The following is an 8214-nucleotide window of genomic DNA, read 5'->3' on the forward strand; positions in this document are numbered from 1 at the left end:
TGAAGCAATCCAAATGTTGGTTTTCCCTTTGGGAATTGTGCTGATGTGTGCAAGACAAAAACTTTCAATAAAATATACCTTTTTAAAAGGTACCACTTAAATCCTAAGCTATCAGAGGAAATGCTGAAAATGCTAAGCATTTTCCTGGCCACATCCATGGAGAAAGAAACAAAGTCAACATTTCAGGTTATCAGTTCTGATAAAGGTCTATTGTTGGTTCTATCGAGGGTCATCCAATGTTCTATCGAGTATGCTGTAGGTAGGGGATGCGAGGTTCAGGATTCAAGGCAAAGGATGGGGTGGGTGCTTGGTCACAGGCTGTTGCTCAGTGAGGTACCCACAATCTTGGAGATAAATATAAAGACATCCAACTCTTGGATTTGGCACAGCATCTCTTGAATATTGCCGCCCAGTTAATCCAAAGCTCAGAAAACCCACCCAGCCCTAGTTAAAGCAGAATGTGGGTGAATTTGGATATAGGATCAGATCATTGAAATTCTACCACCCAATCCATCACATCCCTTAGAATGAAATTTCTGCGACTGATATTCCAAAAACAGAGCCTAGGAAATTACATCAAATGTATCTTGAACACATCCTTTAGCAGAACCAGGTCTAATTTGAGAGAGGTGGAACTCTGCTGTGTGGGCCAGTCAATCTTCCATTGGTAGCACTCTTGCCTTTAATGTCACGAGGCCGGAGGCTCGAATCCTACTCGTATTACTTCAGCACAAAATTCTCAGCTATTATTATGGGAACTATGTGAGGTGTCGTCATCTTATTGAGACATTAAACCATGTTCCCTTCTGTCTTTTCAATGGATATAAAAAATCCCATTGCACTCTTGCAAGCTGTCTGAAATACATCCCTCATTCAACATTGCTTTCAAAAACATTAAGTTATCTGGTTAATTATCTCATTGTTACTTGTGGGAGCTTTCTGTGCACAACTGGCTGTCCTATTTTCAGCCTTATGACAGTGACTATGATTCCAAAGTACCTGATTGATGTTACAGTGCTTTGCAGGTTGTGAAGTTGTGAAATATCTGATAGAAACATAAACCTGATTCAAATAATAGAGGTCCACAATTCCTGGTACATTTTTTTTCTTGATGCCTCAGCTGCTAAACTGATAATATTCCTTTATAAGGAGATAAACTGTTTTCCTAGAAGGAGGGACAACATTTTTTTAAGTCCTCTGACTGGGGCTGAGAAAGATCTAATGTCATAGCAGTATATCAGGCTGGTTGTTTTTATTATCTATCAGATATCCACCAATCTTTGATTGGCAAGCAAGGGCAAAATGTTGAGAAAATATGTAGTAGCTGCAAATAGAGTCACTGCCGCACTAGAGTTGGTTCAAGGATCATGTTCTGATATTGGCATGAAACCAGTTTAAGAGCGCTCTGTACTTGGCTCATAAAACCAGCAAAGGTTGAATATCAGATAAACTTGACCTTTTGGCTTCTGTTTGTTAACTTTAGAGGGAAACAGCAACGATTTATTTTAGAAGCATTCATAAAGCACAATCATTTGATATACAGTAACTAATGCCTGGGAATAGTCTTTCAAATCCATTGAGACTCACTTCATTAGGGTTAGTAACCCTATATCAATGCAAGTATCAGATATCTGCAATTCTTGGTGAGCAGTTATACTTGGACATATGTGAATGTGGGTAGTTGAGCAAATAAAATTGAAAGGTACACAGCTAAGAGATACCGAAGCAGCTGGCATATTGGAATCAAGAGACTGTTGTGAGAGTTTTTTTCCATAAAACACCGTAAAATTTGCTTAACAATCAGAATATGACTTACCAACAAATTAACCGTGATATAGCATAAACTATAAAAACATGATTATCATCAACACAGTACAGCATTGATTCAAAGCTTTCAATATTGAGATTTAAATACATTTCAAGAAAAAAGCGATATGTCTGCAGAATATTCGGGGACGTAATCCTTTCTCGTGGTTTGGATTACTGTGTGAAATATTCAACCTTTACTTCATTTGTTTCTGACACAATCCAGAACTTTTCAGTGTTTAACTCATCCACTGTTCTGTGTTCAGAAAAAGGATCCACGCCCAAATATCAATCTGTCTGCTTTCTGCACTGATGCCACTGAGTTACATTGAGCCTTGTCTACTCTTGCGGTGTACCTGTTGACTGTGGTTAATCCAATATTTCCTCATCCAAAGTCCTTTTTGTCATGACAGAGGGAGGACTTGTTTCCCAGATGTGAGCAACTGATCTGCATGCCTACCGAGAAATGAGGGAATTGCTGTACTCAGTAAGAGACATGAGACATCCTTTCTGCACCTGCACTTTGAGTGACCTGGCCTGCCACTTCCCCATCTTCAAGTCATTATAAACCCAGATCATAAATAACTTATGTCTGCTTAACAAATTAATCAGAATAATCAAACAACATGATTTATCCCGTACTGTTATTTTCTCATCAGAGTAGAATGCTTTTGAAGGAGTGGCAAGTAATCCTAATGCCTTTGACAGAAATTACACACATTAGCAGAAGCAATTTCTCTAATTTGGCTCAGCCTTTTATTTCATTCCTCACTCAGTATTCACAAGGGAATAGTGAGTTTTCTTTATGCCACCTTCATTTTATACTGTGAACATCACTGGATAAGTAAATACACAAAGATAAGCTAAAAGACAAGATTAGGATTCATTTTACACAAGACATGTCATGTATGGTTCATTTGTTATCACTCTCAACCTCATAATGTGAGTTTCACTGCAGGGCATGCAATATATATCAATATTTCAATGTAGTGCCCATGGATGGTACTATAATTTAGTTGTGATATTTAACAGGGGACCCATCTAGAAAAAAAATACCTGGTCATTATCCCAGAGTTGGTTGTAGGAGCTTGCTGTGTGCCACATTTCCGTAGTAACCACGTTCAAAGTGCTTAGTTAGCTGTAAGGCATTTTCGGATGACCTGCAGTGAAGGGACAATAAATTGATGTTCAGAAAAGGTATTCATTTCTTACAAAGGTTTATAATGTTGGAATGATGTCTCTACCCTGTAGTAAAAGCAGCTGGTGAACCTGCTAGGTGGCTGTGTAAATCCAATTCGTGCAAGTCACGGAATCACAGCATGGTCACAATGCAGAATTAGACTATTCAGCCCGTCATGTCTCCACTCTCCATAAAGATGCTCAGCTAATTCTACTTTTTCTGCCTTTTCCTCATAATCTTGCATTTTTTTTTGATAATCATCAATTCCCTTTTGAAAGTCCTGATTAATCTGCTTCCTATCCTCATAATCTTGCATTTTTTTTTGATAATCATCAATTCCCTTTTGAAAGTCCTGATTAATCTGCTTCCTATACACACCCAGGCAGTGCATTCCTAACCACTTAATGCATTTTTAAAAATTCTTTACATCCCCTTTGGTTCTTTTACCAATCACCTTAAATTCAGGTACACTAATGCTCAAGCCTCTTGCCAATGGGAACATCTGCTTCCCTTCTGCTCCACTAATTTTCTTTTAAAATGGAATTCAAATTTCACTATCTGCCACAGAGTGATGCAAACCCATATCCAGAACAATATCCTAGAGATCTCCATTACTAGTCCAGTGACATTTCCACTACACTGTCACCTTCCCTCGTGCCACTAGACAAGTCTGTCCTCTTAATATGTATCTGCCAAACAATGTGGAAAATTTCCCCCAAGCAATGGTGAAAATTGACCTCAAGAAGTGGGACAAATCTGATCTGGGCAATTCCTAGCTCATTCATTAACTTTCATTTATTTGCAAAGCGACAGAAGAGGTTGCTAACTGTTCTAGCAAGCAGCCCTTGCTCAGCAATAATTTAGCTTTCATTTGGGCCCTAAACTCAGAAATTCCCTCCCTAAATCATTTCACATAAAAGGTCACAGATGTTTCTTTACAGAGATGTGCCTGACAGCGTTTTATTGCAGGAAACAGACCTATATGTAAAAGTAAGTTGTTGTCATTGACAATGCAAGCCTGTTACATAGAATGCCCAGTGGAAAGCAAGTTAAACTTTCAGCTGACCTCTAAACATAAAAATCCTTAATCTTACTTGAAAATAACCAGCCTTCAAATGCATTGGGAGTAAAATAGGGTGCAGGTCTCCCTGAAAAAGCGAATAAATGGATATGAGAGAAGTTTGTCAAGGATCCCAATAATTAGTTCGTCCACCAATCATTACTTTTTTTAATGAAAACAGGAATTTCTGGAGAAACTCAACAGGTCTACCAGCATCTTTGGAGAGACCAAAATGCCAGTCATCATCAAGTCAGAACCAAATACACTTCTTAGTTACCTATCAAATTATCTTATTTATTTTTCAACTTTTGTGTACCCTCCTGTATCTTCCTGGTTTTCCTCTTTAAACTACTCCACCTCTCTCCCTTCCTCTAACACTCTCCTTGAAACCTATCTGATTTTGACCTAGCTTTAGTTACATCCCCAAATATCTGCTTTCCTACTGTGATGTAATTTTAAAGATCATTTGAAATGCCTTGAAAAATTTTACTATGTAGAACACATTACCTAAATCTGAGTCTTTGTTATTATAACGTGTTTTCAAAGAAAGTAATTTAAAAATGGAAGCAGCCAATGGCCGATCCAAACCTGGAAGCACCTTTTCAAAAACTTTACAAAACACAAAAAAAATGCCAGAATTAAGTTAGTTAACGTCTGAATGTTAGGCTGGAAGTCTTCACAAGAGCTGACCTAATAAATGATATGTCATCCGAAACATTCCTTCAGTTTTAGAAACTGATTGACATTCTATTCCCTGCCCACCAAAATGTCGGAGCTAAAGTAGGCCATTCAGCCCATTGAGTCAGCTCCTCCAATCAATGAGATCAGCACCACATTCCTGCCTTTTTCCCATGACCCTTGATTCCCTTGCTGATTAAAAACCTATTCTGCTTGAGCCTAGATCGTGCTCAATGTCCCAGCTTTGACAGGACTCTGCAGTAAAGATTTCCACAGATTCACTACTCTCTGAGAGACAAAATTCCTTCTCATCTCTGTCTTAAATGCGCTGTCACCTATTCTGGATCTAGACTCTCCCACAAAGGGAAAAAAAAACTCCACATCAAACCTCTCAAGTCTGTTAAGAATCTTGTACATTTCATTAGGGGCATCTGCTATCTAAATTCCAATGAATACAAGCCCAATCTACTCAACTTCTCCTTGTACTCAATTCCTCCATACTCAATCCTTCTATCAATGTTAGAAAACTAAAGGAGCTGGCCATTGACTTCAGAAAGTGAAGTGGAGGACACGTCCCTGACTGTGTTAATGGTGCTGAAGTGGAGATGGTCGAGAGTGTCAAGTTCCCGGGAGTGACGATCACCAACAATCTGTCCTGGCCCACCCATGACGATACAAAGGTCAAGAAAGCACAACAACGTCTCAATAGGAGGTTAAGGAAACTCGGCATGCCCACAGGACTCTTACCAATTTTTATAGATGCACGTAGAAAGCATTCTATCTGGATACATCATGGCATGGTTTGGCAACTGTTCTTCCCAAGACCATAAGTGAAAACAAAAGAGTCATGAATATAGCCCAGTTCAACACACAAACCAGCCTCCTATGCATTGACACCATCTACACCTCCCCCTGCCTCTGGAAAGCAACCAACATAATCAAAGACCCCTCCCACCCCTGTTGTACTCTTTCTGCCCTCTTCTGTCAGACCGAAGATATGAGTTTTTATACACATACAAATAGATTCAAGAACAGCTTCTTCCCTGCTGTCCAAGATAATAAAATGTGAGGCTGGATGAACACAGCAGGCCAAGCAGCTGTGCTCCTGAGATGCTGCTGGGCCTGCTGTGTTCATCCAGCCTCACATTTTATTATCTTGGAATTCTCCAGCATCTGCAGTTCCCATTATCTCTTCCCTGCTGTCATTAAACTTCTGAATGAACATCTCAACTTTTAAATTTAGTGTTGATCTCTGTACACCCTCTCTTCAATCATAACATTGTATTTTTGGCTATGTTCTAATACTCTACTGCACTTTGTATGATCTGTCTGTGCCACAAGCAAAAAAAAAATTTTCACTGTACCTAAGTTCAAGTGATAATTGTAAACCAAATCAAATCAAATCAAATTAAAACAAATCAATATGAGCTAAGTGAAACTTCCTGCCTCCACCCTGTGCATTTTCCACTTTTAGCTCATATTTCCAGCATTCCTGTTTATTTTACTCACTTTACCTTTTGATTGTGAGCAAAATATTCTTGTTTCTAATTAAAGAATTGCAGAAGCTACATCTACAAGTAACACAAGTTGTTGAGCCTTGAAAGGTAGTTGCTATAGTTGTGCCATAGGTCGGTTGCTTCTGTCTGTTCATGTTTCATGCCACCTGCTTCAGTTCACATGTAAAGTGGCAATTAACTTGTGTCTGCCATCACAGAACAGCCTTCCTGTGCCTATCTGTTTGATGGGTAATATTGTAGTGGGGAACTAAACAGCACCTCCTGTGTTCCAATAATGCCTGCCCTATGATCAATATAAACTTGCAATATTCCATATAACTCAACAATGAAGCTCACAAAGAGATGGGGTAATAATCCTTGAAATAAATTCTTGTCTGTTAGCTGCCTGATTAAGCTTCTGGCTCAAGTATTTCTGAGAAATATCTTACATATTCTGTTCCATTGCATGTTCACATTTTCAATTTAAACACGGACTTTTTGCAAACACAATACAATGTGGTGAGAGTCATCATTATCAACCTTTTCTGCTATTTGAACCAGACAAAAATCTGGAAATACCCAAGAACAATTTCATAATCCAGCCATTACTAATATGTTCCCACCAGCAACAAGTGACATTCCACACCAAAATTCCATGCGGATATATCGCCCACAAACCATTTTTGTGGATGAAATCAACCACTCATTCTTCCTCACATTCATGCAGCAGCTTTATCTGTATTTGTGCAGAGTTATCTGTCGCAGGCTTTCTGACCTTTCCTTAGCCAAGAGGGTAGTTGCAGAATCACACAATCGCAATATTTAACCCAACATGTTTGCAATGGGCCTCCGAGTGAATTATTTGTTTAGTGCCATTCCCTGCCTTCTCCCCATGGATGACAGATGAATCCTCACCAAATCATGGGTGGCACAGTGGCTCAGGGTTTAGCATTGCTGCTTCACAGTGCCAGGACCTGGGTGCAATTCCACCCTCGGGTGACCATCTGTGTGGAGTTTGCACATTCTCCCCATGCCTGTGTGGGTTTTCTCTGGGTGCTCCAGTTTCCTCCCATGGTCCAAAGATGTCCATAGGCTAGGTAGATTGGCCATGCTAAATTGCCCATGGTGTCCAGGGGTGTGTAGACGAGGTGAATTAGCCATGTGAAATGTAGGATTACGGGGTGCGATGCTCTTCGGACGGCTGATGTGGGTGGACACCTTGGAATAAATGGCCTCCTTCCACACTGAATGTCATATCTGAGGTACCTTTTGTCGATTTTGCTGGCATCACTCTCTGTGTGGTAGGGAATGTCATGGCATTGCTCAGTCAAATGTGGTAAAGGAAAACCATTTGTTTTCCAACAAGAGGAGACTCCTTTCTTATACAAGGCATGGTTTAATACATGACGGCAATAATGTACAAGTTATATTAATATGACAGATATTGTTATTGATTCTATGCTGAAGACCCAGATGTTGATTCTTATTCCTTCAAATCCAAAGTTGTTCTTCCATCAAGTTCAATTAGCTTCCTCTTAGTGGGCTTAAGATGCTCCTCTGCATTAACCCTTTCAGACTACTGGCTCTAACATAACTCTTATTCCTATTATTAACTGTTTACATTTGCGAACACAATTACACCATGCCATCTCCCAGCCCACACCGACTTCACAAATCCAGATCATCTGGTGGTTTCACTATTTTCCCAGAATGTTGTCTTTGGACTTGGAAGGTTAGCTGTCTGAGCTGAAAGCAGTCAGCTTTGATTCTGCCCTTGATATTGTGAGGTCTGTATGAGCCTTTAAGTCGGAGAACATTTTACCTTTCGGAGTTGCTTTGCAGAGGATGTCTTTCTTGATAAAACAGGCAATCACATCATTAAGGTGGTATCTGTAGGACCTTTAATTTCATGAATTACTTCTGCAGAGGGCAGCTGCCCTGTTGAAACAGACAATTTGTTTTTTGTAGTATTCTGCATCAATAAGATTGTGATG

The sequence above is a fragment of the Stegostoma tigrinum genome, chromosome 6 (genome assembly GCF_030684315.1).
Source record: "Stegostoma tigrinum isolate sSteTig4 chromosome 6, sSteTig4.hap1, whole genome shotgun sequence".
In the NCBI taxonomy this organism is placed as follows: Eukaryota; Metazoa; Chordata; class Chondrichthyes; order Orectolobiformes; family Stegostomatidae; genus Stegostoma; species Stegostoma tigrinum.